Source organism: Panthera leo, chromosome C2 (assembly GCF_018350215.1).
Source record: "Panthera leo isolate Ple1 chromosome C2, P.leo_Ple1_pat1.1, whole genome shotgun sequence".
NCBI classification, from domain to species: Eukaryota; Metazoa; Chordata; class Mammalia; order Carnivora; family Felidae; genus Panthera; species Panthera leo.
The window spans coordinates 115,947,751-115,962,660 of NC_056687.1; the positions used below are offsets into that span (position 1 = coordinate 115,947,751).

Sequence of the window (14,910 nt, forward strand, 5' to 3'; positions counted from 1 at the left end):
ATTCTTTTTAAATGTCCACAAGTAAACATTTCTACTTCTGTTAATATAAATTCAAGGAGTATTTATTTATAGACAGGTAGCATTTACTTTTACAAGATACCAAATGGATTATGCATCTGGTTTATTCACCATACGTCTCCCTCTGAAAGTAATTCCGACAAGATGGTGGCATTTGTAGAAAAGTCAAGAAGAATATTTTTGTTTGGAAGGAAAAACAAATTAAACAAAGCTTGAGATCTGCTATTATTCTGTCTGCTTTGAACATAAGAGAGATGATAAATATTTCATTTAAAATTCTAAATTAATAGTTTTATGAAAATGAAAATCCTTTTCCCGTCTGTAGTAAAGGTGTTTCTTTTAATTTATTTTTATTTTTAGCGTTTTTATCTGACACTTCCTAATTGCTTCTTCTGAATGAGTGTTAATATATTTTCACAGTGCTACCTGGTTAGATGTTTTCCTTAGACACAGGCACTTGAGTTCTACCTTATGTTTGTTTACCAGCAGAACTGGTGTTGAATGATTCCATAAATGAAGTTTATGTTCTGGAGCCATCCTCCAAAAAAAAAAAAAAATTCAGAACATGTGAAATTTCTTTCTTTTTTAAGGAAATTAATTAGCTTGTTGAAATTGCCTTATTGTGCTTTTTTGAGTTGGTTTACATTCAAATCGCTGTTTTCAAAACAGAAAAATCTGTGATTAGCTGGAGTTAAAAATCTAAACAAGAGATCCCCAAGCTCCAAATCATGTAAATTGTAATATCCCTGACAGTTTACAACTTCTTTCCCCCCAATGGGAATATCCTATGTGGTTTATTACAAGCCATCAAAGGCAGAGCTCTCAAAATCTGCAATATGGTGTCTCAGTAGCCCTCACAAACCCTAGCTCAAGCTGACAGGTTGCAAAAAGTCAAACACAAACAAAGGAAAACATATTTAATGTTTTCAAAATATGACGATGTGCACAAATCACTCATATTCTGTAGACTCAGTGTCTATGTGTTGCTTCGGGCAGCTTTAGCGATGCTTGAGGCTATGGCACCCGTAACAGCACATTTTACAATCATCTAAAATGCACCGGGTTTTGATATCACCAATCACATTCTCTCTGGCGCACAGAGACAATCTTGTTTCCATTTCTAACAGATCTGTGGTCGCATTCGGGCAGTAAGGACACTATTATGAATAGAATAGAAAAACAGGTCCTGTGTTTGTTTCCGAATTTTTGTGGAAGATATTGGATTGCCTTCTCTGACACACTTCATAAACAAACTTGGCGAACATCAAAGGCTCTAGCATTACAACCTGCTGAGCCTAGATTACATACCTCAAAAGTAAATGTTACCTCAGTGAAAACTCTTCTGAAATGTAAAATCAAATAAAACTCACAGTGTCCAAATGGTTTCCTTAGAACTCAGGCGTCGTGTGTGAGAAATGTTTTTTACAACGATTTTACAATGATTGGATCATTAACCCTACATTTACTCAATTATGTGCAATCCCTAATTTGTTTGACACCAGTTTGTTTCCTCTCAGTTTATCTTCACACGTATAGTCCTGCCACATGGGCTTCGGCCGTGGATATGGGAGATACTGGCTGTACTAGAAAAACAGAACTACAAATGCCCCTTTTATTGCCTTTAACATACTCTGTACTATCCATGTTAGAATACAGGTAAATTATTCTGTTTTAATTCTTTTTTTAGTTTTTATTTTAGAGAGAGAGCATATGTGCAAGTGGGGAGAAGAGCAGAGAGAGAGACAGAGAGAGAGAGAGAGAGAGAGAGAGAGAGAATCTTAAGCAAGCTCCACGCCTAGCAGATGCAGAGCTCAATCTCATGACCCTGGGATCATGACCTGAGCTGAAATCAAGAGTCAGTCGCTCAACCGACTGAGTCACCCAAGCACCGCTAGATAAATTAATCTTGAATATGAAATTCAAAGATCGTATCACTAGCAGAGGTAGCCACTTAGAAGCACATGGTTGGCCTGGTTGGCCTTTGTGAAGCCTTATGTCTAATGATGCCCATCTAACTGTTTTACTGATACACACACACACACACACACACACACACACACACACTGCATAAATGATTGACTAACTTCAAAACAAAGACAACGTCCAAGTGAGAAAGATTCCGCCAAGAAATCCTGTTTAATATGTTTACTGGTGACCCTCAAACAAAAATCCAAAGCACCGAATTTTTTCATACTTGCCCAGATGAACATGCATCTGTGAGAATGAGAATCTCTCCTGTGGGAATCCACAAAATCATGTTATATAGTATCCTTAGTTATACATCCAACACAGTTATTTGGGAAGATTCCAAAAATCTGAAAGAATTTGAGAGAAAACATCTCTCAATTCTTAAACTTTGTTCAAAGTGACTCCAATTGCACACAACTGTAAATCTTCATGTAAATCATGTAAATCTTCACTGCTAATATTGACTGCTAATAAGTCTTCAGTCTCGGGCATTGTACACCTACAGTCCAAATTTATCACCTCACTAGCCTGCTCCCTCAAGCGAAATTCACTGCTCCCTCACCTGTGACCTAGTAGGACTGACCTAATAATACATGAATCATGACAACTACTAGACTATATTATAATTACACATTATGTGTCTGTTTCCTCAGATAGCATGGGCTTCTTGAGGGCGGGGCATGTATTACTCATCTTTTATCTCTAGCAGCTAGCATCATGCCTGGAACATAGTCAGTAGCTGATATCGCTAAATGTTGATAATCTCAGGTCAAGTCACTTCCCTGTCTCTTAGTGGAAAACTACTCTCTGAAAAACTTTGGTCTTTACCGATGACATATTTTCAGAATGCGACTTAGCACTGAAGATGCTAAGACCTTATTATATTTGCATCACAATTTTATTAAAATGATAATTTGTGCAGAACCTCTAATGTTTGTGGTAAAAGTATTTAAAATCACATTCAAAATGATATATTCCTATACACCTATTAGCATGGCTAAATACCTCAATACCTACTGGGACTCCTACATATTGCTGGTTGAAAGGCAAATGGAACAACCATTTCAGAAAAGTTTGTTGCTAAAAATTTTAACATATATTTCTGATGCAATGCAGAGATCCCATTCGTAGATAGCTACACAAGAGAAACGAAAACGTATTTTCACACAAAACCTGTGTGTTAATGATTGGAGCAAACTTTCTCAGATCCTCAAAAACTAGAAGCAACCCGAATGTCCTCCAGGTTGCAAATGGATAAACAAATTGAGATAATCCATTCAGTGGAACTCAGTGATCCCTATAACAAAATGAATGAGTCTCAAATGCAACATGTTGAATGAAAGAAGCCAGTTGTAAAAGGCTACACCTTCTATTATTTCATTTACATGACAATTAAGTTTCTATCTCTGCATAACAAATTACCACAAACTCAGCAGCTTAAAACAACCTCCCTTTATTAGGTCACGCTTCTGTATATCAGCAGTCAGATCAGGCTGATACTCAAGGTATCAGTTGGGCTGGGCTCTTACCTAGAGGTTCAAGGGAAGAAGCAACTTCCAAGCTCATTCAAATTGTTGGCAGAATTCAAGTCCTAATGATTGTAGTACTCGGGTGCTTATTTCCCTGCTGCCTGTCCGTCAGGGATTGCTTTCAACTTCTAGGGGCCATGTTCAGGTTCTGTCCATATGGCCATCTTTATCAGAGGAGGCTTCAAATCTCTGCTTCAAATCTCTGATTCCTTTTCTGTTATCAGCTGGCAAAAATTCTCTGCTTTTAAAGAACCTATGTGATTATGTTAGACCCACCCATATCATGTAGCATAATTATGGGAGTTGTTATGGTCAGGGTTAAATGCAGTCTTAAAATTGTGTTCCCTACAACAACTTTCTGGAAAAGGAAAAACTGTAGGGAAAGAGAACAAATCTGGTGGCAAAAGGGTTAAATGTAGGGGAAGGGGCTGGCTACAAAGGGACAGCAAGAGAACATATTTTGGAATAAATGAAAACGTTCCATATATTGATTTTAGTGGTGGCTACCTGACTTTCTGAATTTTTCAATTCTCTTAGAACTGTTCACCAAAAATAGTGAAACTTACTGTTTGTTAACTTAAAAAATAAATTGAAGAAGAAAAAAATGAGATTAAAAGAGTCTGTTCCTTCCAAGACTGAGCTACCTTAAATATCATCTTAAGTGAATCTAAATCTATTATTTCTATCCTTGATCAACTTGGGTATTATCTAAAGGACAGAATAATCTGTTATAACACATTTTTATTAGAAAAACTAATGACAAATTGGAAGGAGCCAGAGTCCTTCATGCACTTCTTCATTTTATCTCACATTTTCACTAGGAATTCTTGTTCAATTTTCAAAGCTTCCAATGAAGTCTTTCTTCAACTATTCCAACATCTGATTGCTCTCCTCTCTGAAAGTCATATAACACTTGACTTTATGTCATCAGTTCTTTTTTTAAGTAACCTCTACACCCAACATGGGGCTCAACAAATAGCCATCAACTAATGAATGGATAAAAAAAGATGGAGTTTTATTCAGCCATCAAAAAGAATGAAATCTTGCTATTTGCAACAATGTGGATGGAGCTAGAAGATAGTATGCTAAGTGAAATAAGTCAGTCAGAGAAAGACACCATATGATTTCACTCATATGTGGAACCTATGAAACAAAACAGAGGAACATATGGGAAGGAGGGGGGAAAGAAAAGAGAGGGAAACAAACCACAAAAGATTATTTTTTAAAAAAAAAATTTTTAATGTTTATTTATTTTTGAGACAGAGAGAGACAGAGCATGAATGGGAGAGGGTCAGAGAGAGAGGGAGACACAGAATCTGAAACAGGCTCTAGGCTTTGAGTGGTCAGCACAGAGCTGACGCGGGGCTCGAACTCACGGACCGTGAGATCATGACTTGAGCCGAAGTCGGACGCCCAACCGACTGAGCCACCCAGGCTCCCCAAACCACAAAAGATTCTTAATGATAGAGAACAAACTGAGCATTGATGGAGAGAGGTGGGCAAGGGATGGGCTAAATGGGTGATTGGCATTAAAGAGGGCACTTGTTGTGATAAGCACTGAGTGTTGTATGTAAAGGGATGAATCACAGAATTCTACTCCTGAAACCTATATTGCACTGTACGCTACCAACTAAAATTAAAAAACAAAACAAAACAAAACATGGGGCTCAAACCCACAACCCCGAGATCAAGAGTCGCATTCTCTTCTTCTGAATGAGCCAGCCAGGTGCCTCTGTTATCAATTGTTTCTTGTACTGGAAGGTTTTCTCCTGAATTTTGCTTAATTCCACCTCTGGAAATTAAGCCCTGAAGTCATACTGATTACTATAGGTCATACTATAAACCCTGAAGTCATACTGACTACTCTTCTTTTCTAATCTCACGTCCAGTCAGTAGTCAGGTCTTGTTCATTCTACCACGGACAGAGCTCCCATATTCCCTCGTTCCTTCCCACCATACTCCCTCATTCATGAATCCATTGCTTCTTGATTAGATCCTTGTCATAAATTCATGTTCACTTTCTGTTTTCCATTTCCAGGCATTCTGCTTATTAGGCTTTTTTCTGCTACCAATTTAACCTTTTTAAATGGCTGCCCCAATTAATTCTCTTCCTCAGAAATTTCAACACCATCCTTCATACACTCTCCTGATTGAATAAAGTCCAGTCTCTCTGATGTTGACATTTATGGTTCTCCCAAGTCTGGCAGAAGTCTTCCTTTTTAGATTTTTCCCTTTGTATATGACATACAATGAGAAGATTTTACTGAAAACAGGCCCCAATATTTTAACTGTATCCATGCTGTTTTCTCAATCCTGCATAACACATCCATTGCAATCTGCTGCTTTGTTTTCAAGGCCCCAATGAAATAAAATTCCTTCTCAGAAGTCCTCCCTAGGGTCTCACCACTCTCAACTAAGGTGAATCTCTTTCCTTTTAATATTCACAGCATTTTCCCTTGAATATATTAAAAACACTCTATAGGTTATATACTACATTAAATTTTTGTAGTTGTGTTATTTCTTTTTATTTATCTATGAGTCACTAACATTCCTCAGAAATGAAATTAAAGGATTGTTGAATGGATTAAGGTATGAATTTGTAGCAATTAATTATTGTACAACTAATGTTCCCTGGTGGAAGCAGAAGAGATAACAAACAAAGTTCCAATTGGGTTAAATTAACCAAAAGGAGAAGTGAGGCACCACTACTGTCCCACAGTATATGGTTTAGTTAGAGATTAAGAATATATGGCAATATACTGTTGTGTATTTTGTACTCACACTTAGGCCAGACACAAGGCATGACCTCTGCCTGGGCAAAGATCAGACACAGAAACCCAGGGCTGGAGATGGGCATGGTCTTTGTCTATGAATTTATGTGAAATTGGATGAAGAACAAATAATGTGGTTTAATATCATCTCAATGGAGGAGAGTCTTCATCTATAAATATGAATAAATGGAGGTGGAGTATATTTGGTAACATTTCCTCACCTAATTGGCCTCGTCCTTTCCCCTAGATGTTTCTAAGCTCAGAGAGGCAGGAGCTACAGTTTTGTAGTAGATGGATGTCTCCAGTAAGAAAAGAAGGGCAAGTTAATTACCAACCATCAGAAAAGGATGTTAAAGTAAAAATCTTTCTTTCTTAGCTCTAGCTGAGACCCCAGACGTAGAGAATAAACATTATGTGTGCTGAGAATTCCAGAATGGGGGACTAGACCACGCAAGACCTACAAAAGAAGGTGATGAGGAACCCATCTTCTAACTCTGAATTTAACACTGTCCTTGAGGATATTTACAGGTTGGAGAGGCCAAGAAAAATGACTGTTTCTGGAGAAAGAATTTCTCTGGGGAAAATTATTGAATTTTCCCTTGCCCATAAAGAAGGGATCGGGATAGAAGGGACCACTTTCATAGAGCTAACAATGTGTCTTCTTGTATCAGATGGCATTTGACCTGCACATGGGAGAGTAAAAAGCTAAAGCCTATGACTGGAAATATCTGTGCAGCTGGTGAGCAAAGACAAATGATGACATTGAGAGAAATGGCAATTTCCGTCTTCATTTGGCAGAAACGAAGGCACAAGTTTCCCATGGGCCAAATGTGGACCATGTGAAAGGGAGTCAGACTCAAGCCAGCCTGAAAAGGACTTTCCCAAGTGAGATGCCTGGCATGACAGCAGAGCCTCTTCGGTGAGGGCCTGTGTGCCATGCACCGCCCACGCTCTGAGGATGGCAGTTGTTAGCAGCTAGCCAAATGGAAACCTCATCATATGAGATCATTGCAACCAGAGCATCTCAACAAGGTATTCTCGAAATAATCCATAAAATTACGCTCTGGGAGAATCAGAATTAGGAATCTAGGGTGTCCTTCCTAAGAACAACATCATTGGATTAAGTTAATATTGTCAAATAAGATCTTTACTATGTCTAGCTTCTCCTTTTCCTCACTCCATCTGTAAGAAGGGTTAGAAACCTCAGCTAGCAAGGGGAGCAGATACAGGAGGGAGGTGTTAGGGATAAGTAACAAAGATGGAGCCGGCCATGTTCTTCCTCTTCTTGCCCTATGCCTAAAGCAATACCAAGCTGGAAAGGAGAAAGAACTTTGATTTTATGTGAAATTCATGTCATATTTAATGTTACCATGAATGGGACCTTTTCATAATACCTGTGAGTCCTTGATTTTACCCAAACTGACTATAGGACTTACTACCTAAGGACGTCCAGGGAAAGTAATGTTACCTGCTTGAAATTTCATCCATGGAGCAGAGAAGAACAAGGCTGGAGAAGAGGTTTGAAAGATTAAGGTGACGATGGCAGGGAGTGGAAGGAGTAGGGAGAAGGAAGGCAGAGTTGAATTCTGGCTGCACCCTGTGGATTCTCCCTCTTTCAAGGTGCTAGTTACACTGCAGGTGATGACAGGCCGATTAATCAAAGGAATATACAGTGGAAGGCAATCATTCATACACCTTTAAGTGCAATTTCACATCTCTGTATCTTTCCATAGACCACGTTTACTGATAATTATGCTTCCTTAATAAAGAATTTAAGGTGGGGGAAAAAAGGTATTGATCACATTAGTCATATTTGGGGAAATAGTAACCACTGCCTGGAGAAAATTGTGCTCCTTGATATGCTACAAAAGAGGCAAATGCACTCATATAAAAAATGACAGAATTCTTAACTGGAGTGCTCATGATTGTTTGAAATAGCCATACACAACTTTTACATCTTCTTTTTCAAGCAGAAGCAAGAAGTGTAAAATTTAATGTTTCCTTTCTATAGTCTTAAAACATTTCCATGATATTTATTTTATTTCCTTTAGGTATCCAGTGCCCTCCTACTTTCTAATATCCAGGTCCCAGAGAAACAAGAAAGAAAACTTTCTGGCAAACCTTTTCATCTTAACTTTTCCAATTAGTGAAATAAAGCATTGAAACCTTTTATTACTGAAATTGTGAACTCGCTCCTTTTTTTTTTTTTTTTTTTTTTTTTGCTTTTAGAAAACAGTTGAGAGGGAAGAAATCACTTGGTGGTGGGGGGCGGGGGGTGGTGTTAAGTGGAACCTTCTTATTGCCCCTAAAACTTAATGATGTCCACGTTGACCCTGAAAGAAAAATTATTTTTGACATTTAATAGCATGTAAAAGGTGAGGTCGGAAAACTAGAAATTCAGAAATTCAGATCCCGCACCTCACAATTACCAATCTAACTGGTTTACAAACTTTAATTTCGTTTTCTTGTGGCAAGGGATCATGACTGATATTTTCTTACCACAATTCTTAGAAATTCCTTTCTTTCGCAAATATTCATTGAGTGATTTTTATATTGCAAGCACTTCTCTGACCATTTGTCATTCTTATATGTGTTGTGTAGTCAACTGGGTCTGACACTAAAGAGACTCTGGGTAATTAAACAACATTTCTTTTTATATTTTGTCTCCCAATCTAGTGTACTAGAACTGGTACTAATCTCTAATACAAAACTTTCCAATGGGCTCAGCCTGATTTTGGGTCAACTTTGAACATCAAGGTCCTAGCTATTGCTTGGGACTTTATTCTAGGACAAATACAAGGTGACTCCAAGAATTTAGGGCTGGACTTCAGTTGACTATCCAAGAAAGAATCCACGCAAGTTTCACTGTTTTTTTTTCGAAGATCCTATTAAATAACAAATTTTACCATATTCTGACCTTGAATAAATTACCAAATCCAGATCTGGATTGTTGCCAGTTTGACCTCAGAGAGTTATGAGTGAGCGGTTAGGGCTGGCATGGCAACAAAAAGAAAATATGCCTTGCTAAATTTTCCTTCTTGTACCCAAATCCTTTTTTGTTATACATATGGCTCCAGTGGGAGTAATTACAATGTGTCCAATGTCATCCTTGAATAAACTATGCAAGACCTAGTCTTTATATGTTCCATAAAGCACCTGGCATTTTGTGAGCATTTAAGAAGTGTTTAATGATGCAACAATGGCAACTAAGAATCTAAACCTTGGTTTCCTGTGGCTATGGTAATCTAAGTGGAACTCTGCTATGACAAAGGAAGAGGAAACATTACTTCGGTTACTTTATTACAGCCTATTATCCCATCTGATCTGTTTATTAGAAATCCCCGCACTCTATTTTACTTTAAAAAGCACTTGGAACACAATTTTGTTTTGAGAATAAAACAAGCTCATCTTCTCAGAGCTCACAAGTATCTATAATGCTCTCATGAAACCTTATTGAATATGATGAGATTTGCAAGGGATGAAGGAATGTTACATGACACTAGACTTTGGCTAGTTGCATATATAATGAAACTTAGGAAATATAGAAAATCAAACTTTTCTTTTATTACTAAAATATATTTGTAAGAAGAGGATTCCAGAAGCCTTGTTGGTAAAATGACCACCATCAGGCAATACACAGAAAGTAGTAAATTCAAAGGACCACATGATCATTTTTCTTCCACAGGGGAAAAAAAAGTTTCCATTTTTAACTTGACACAAATAACTTACACTCACGAATTCTTAGAGGTGAGAGAATATTAGAGATTCTGTAGCCCAAGTCTAGGACCCGGCATGTATAAGATTATTTGGTTTAACAACATTGCTTTCATTAGGTATTAAATGTGGGTCTTAGATTCAGAGGGTCATATTCATATTTTTAAAGGTCAACACCAGCCAAATGATCAAATAAAAAAAAAGACCCCAGAACAGATAAAACAAAGGATGGAGGGAAGAGACTGAGAAAGTAACTCAGAAAGAAAAATAAAATTGTCAAAGAAATGGCTCCAAAGTCAAAGAGAACTCCCATCTCTCTCCCCCTCCCCCTCCCCCCACTTTTAAGAAGATTTCACTTTATCTAAAGAGTAAAGCACATGCTTTTAGATCCAAGGGTACCTGGTTCAAATCTCAGCAGGGGCAGATTTCTCACAAACTAAAAAGGCACTCTCCCTATTAAAGGTGCTGACTTAATACAGTTATATGGACCATTACTGTACAGAATGGGGATTCACAAACTATTTTCTAAATGGGGCCTTTTTGTGCATGTACAGTAATTCCTATAGAAGCCTTTTACAAATAAAAAAAGGAAAAAATGTGGAGGAAATCTAAGAACCCGTGATTTGAGCCTTTAATAACTATTGGTGTATTAGAGACAGCCATCTGCAGTAATATAGCAGATCAGGTCTTCCTGGAAATGACCTGAAAAAGCATTCTAAGGATAAAAGCTTAATATTTGTGCAGACGTCAGATGCCTAGAAAAGATGAACAAAATACACCTTGAAGTTTGGCCTCAATGGTGGACCTCAAAATGCATGCTTTCCACGGAACTCCATTTCAACAGGAAGTAGCACTCAAACAGTTCCTCAGTAAAGACTATTTTGCTTGAGATTTCCACAAGAAGACTTCGTTGAGTAAATTTTTTACATGACACCATAACTTGACGGCTGAAAATCTTCCTTACCAGTGAAACCATGAAAAAGTCATGTGGTAAACATTCTATCTAATCCACCTTATGAAAGAACTCTGAGGAAATGGTTAGAAATCTGCTCCTACCATAAATTTATATATGGAGAGCTAGCCTTATTTGGTTCTGCATATTTGTGATCATTTATATCACTCTCCTGACAACATCATTATTCAGAATAATACTGAATTTTGAAAATACTTCCTTCTTCACCAGTTTCATTATTTGTACTTCTCTGGGACCTACTGGAATGGAAATAATTGCAAATTTGGGCAGAGAGTCCAAAATATGAGTGACCCAACATATGAACAGTCCTTGCAAAAACAGGATTTCTTTCTTACAGAATAAATCTGAGCACTGGGTCAATATTTCAAGTAATAGACTTTGGAGAAAGTAATTTATTTTTTTAAAAATTTTCAATGTTTATTTTTGAGAGAGAGAGATAGACAAAGTGTGAGTGCGGAAGGGGCAGAGAGAGAGGGAGACACAGAATCTGAAACAGGCTCTTGGCTCTGAGCTGTCAGCACAGAGCCTGACATGGAGCTTGAACTCACAAACTGTGAGATCATGACCTGGGCTGAAGTCATACGCTTAACTGACTGAGCCACCCAGGAGCCCCTACACCCAGAATTTTATGAATCTTATCTTTATTATACTGGCTTCAAACGACAAAAAAAAAAAAATGAAACAAAATTTAAACGCCCAACTGATTTAAAGAAAAGATGTAGAAAGAACGGTTGTTGGTTTTCATGAGTAATAAAAAGAACTGGTTTGGGAGCAAAGCTGGATCCAGAAGTTTGAAGGATGACATCAGAAGTCAGCCTGCTTTTCCCTACCTCTCATGGGGTCTTCTCTTTAGGCTGGCTCCTCTCTCAGGCAAGCACCCCTCTCGGTTCCACAGGAAGGCTGTCAGCACCTGCAAGGTTGCACACATCTTCACAAGCTCATATCCTATGGCAATAGCTATTCCCTTCCCTTCAATGTTGCAAACCCCTCTTGAAAACTCAAGAAAGCCTTGATTGTTGTTTAATCGAACTGGCCTAGATTTAAATGAAAAAAAAAAAATGTACAGGGATTTCCTCTGATTTTAGCCAGTGGAGACAAAAGAAAACCATGTGGATTTCTTACGAGTTTGACCAAGAGGGTGACCAAAGGACATTCTTTTGGTTTCAAATGTCTTTTGCATAACAACTTTTGACTCACTAAATTCTGACCTGGAGTATATCCAGAGGTACACATACACACACACACACACACACACACACACACACACACACTCACACATACACACAACAAAATCGTACAATTTTGAAAACAGACTGGGCAATAATGTAGGGTCAGAATCTGGAAACAATTTTAACCAAGTATAAAGCTACTGAATCCTGATAAAAGTAGAATCTTGATAACATAAAAAGTAGAAGACGCATAGCCGATCCCCAATAAACATGAATAAATGAATGAATGAAGTCATTCGACAGAAGAAAAATGAGGTGAGTGGTGCGTCATGGAAGCTGACAGAAGAAACTTCTCATGAAGGCAAAGAAAATATATTTAATGCTCTGGGTGTATTAAAAGTGAAAGTGGCTTTTTCCTTGGCAAGAGGGCAGAGTACAACTTGACTACTTGCATTGCACACTTTTTGGATCCACATCTAGTCTTTCTGTTGCTCAAGTTTCTGTCCATGGGAGAGATAAATAATGAAAAAGAATTATTACAAAGGAAATAGGATCTTCTTAATGTTACCAACATGACAGACTTTGCTATGGATGTACACAAAAATCTTTCTTCTGATGATATTCCACATGCTTTGACAGAAAAAAAGGACCACAGTTGTTGCACAGCTGAAACAGCTTCAGGGAGAAACTAAACCGATTTTGAAGATGTTGGAAGATCCAGAAACTACAAGGCAAATGCCATCAACCAGAGATGGTCAAATGCTGCTTGACCAACTGATGGACAAGCATGGCAAGAATATTCAGATACATTCTAAACATGCAGAATTCCAAATGCATGTGGGAATTACTCTGGAGCAGCAGAACATCTTTACTTCTTTAGAGTATTGGTTCCAGCAAACACAGAAATGCTTTGAGTTCATTATGGCAGAAAACTGGCCTCTGAAATCTTAATGCAGAATTGGGATGCGGCTATGGAAGGTCTTACATGCTTAAAAGAGATCATTGATAATTTTGTGAGATCTTAATTTTGGTCTCCTCAGTAATGAACATGGCTCATCCACTGGTCTTTATTTGTTGCCTTCGACCACCCCAAAAGGTGTGATAACATGATCGATCGCTTCCTTTACCAGTCACACTATCTTAATGCAATTCAGACCATTTGTCCACATATTTGACTACAGTTGTCATAACAAACAAGAATGTTCAAAAATGCCAGCAGGTGCTAAAAGATCTGATTAAAGTCATTCAGCAGGAGTCGTACACATATACAGACACAGACCCAATTACAGAATTTGTTGAATGCTTATATGTTAACTACCACTTTGATGGGGCTCAGAAAAAGCTGAGGGAATGTGATTCAGTACTTGTGAATGACTTCTTGGTGGCTTGTCTGGAGGATTTCATTGAAAATGCTCATCTCTTCGTATTTAAGACTTTTTTTCACATCCACTAGTGTGTATCGGCATTAACATGTTGACAGGCAAACTGACCATGACTCCAGAAGAAGCTCAAAGGCGGATTGTAAATTTGATTAGAAATGCAAGTTTGGATGCCGAGACTGATTCTAAATTAGGTCATATGGTTATGGGTAACAATGTAGTCTCACCCTATCAGTGAGTGATTGAAATGACCAAAAGCCTTTCATTTAGAAGGCAGATGTTGGTCAAAAATATTAAGAAGAAACTTAATCAGAATAGTAGGCTCCTAACTACACAACATAGGACTCTGGTTTCTGCTGAAGAACTATATAAAGACAAGATGAAAAAACTATAAAAATAAAGATGAAATTATAAAACCATTATATAAAGGGTGATATACATTTAGAAACAATATATTGAGTATGCATTTGGGGAAATTTGAATAAAATAAGCTGTTTCTTTTGTTTGTTTTTTAAGTGAAAGTGAGTTTGGGAAGCTATAAAAAAAAATCCTGGATAAAAAAAAAATCAAATCAGATATTAAATAACATTCTGTCCTGATTAATATTTAGTTATGGTTTGAAAATTTTAAATCTGTAAAATAATTCATTCATCAATTTAGCAAAGAAAACAATTATTGAGCATTTACGTCTGATACCATGATATGCACTTGGGATAAAAAATGAAATCAGGTACCTGCTTATCTGGGTATCTCTACTGAAAACAACAATCAGGTAAAGGTGAGAATCAGTAGAGTAGGAAAAAGTCAAGAGAGTTTGCTAGACTTGAGTGGCTAAGTTCAAGGCATACCGACTGCTGAGTGAGGGGTCAGGAATAACTTAGGGAAAATTAAACAATTGACCCCAAAAGAGAGCTGACTACGTTCATTTCACAATAAGAAATCAATAGAATGTGTCTATACATACAGCAAGAGTGGAGTTGAGAGTGACACCTAGGAGACAGATGTGGACAAATGTCTGGGCCAGGGGAAATGAAATAAGGTACTTGAATAGGATGATGTTATCAAGAAAGAATCTCAGCATGGTGGGTCAGTTTCTAGACACATTTCAAATATTGCCCAGTGAAGCTCAAAAATTTCTTCCAGATGGTTTGCCTAACATGTCTACCATTATATTTATTCTTTGACTTATTGGATTAATAGTTATTTAATAAACTCTGTTATTAATTTTTGCAAGACTCACTAAAAGGAGCCTTGAAGTCTAAAGAAGTGGTTTTCTACTAGCCCATGGGATAGCCATGTTTTCTAAAAAGATCTTTGCTCTCATCAAAAGAAGGTGGAGTTTGGTTTGGGGAGAACAATGCTTTAAGACTGGATAATTCAAGAGTTTAT

The 14,910-nt window shown here is 37.5% G+C and overlaps 1 pseudogene; it reads left to right on the forward strand.

Moving 5' to 3' along the window:
* Positions 1-13,881, forward strand: part of LOC122229335 — a 47,781-nt pseudogene extending 33,900 nt beyond the window's left edge.
* Positions 13,882-14,910: the final 1,029 nt, after the last annotated feature.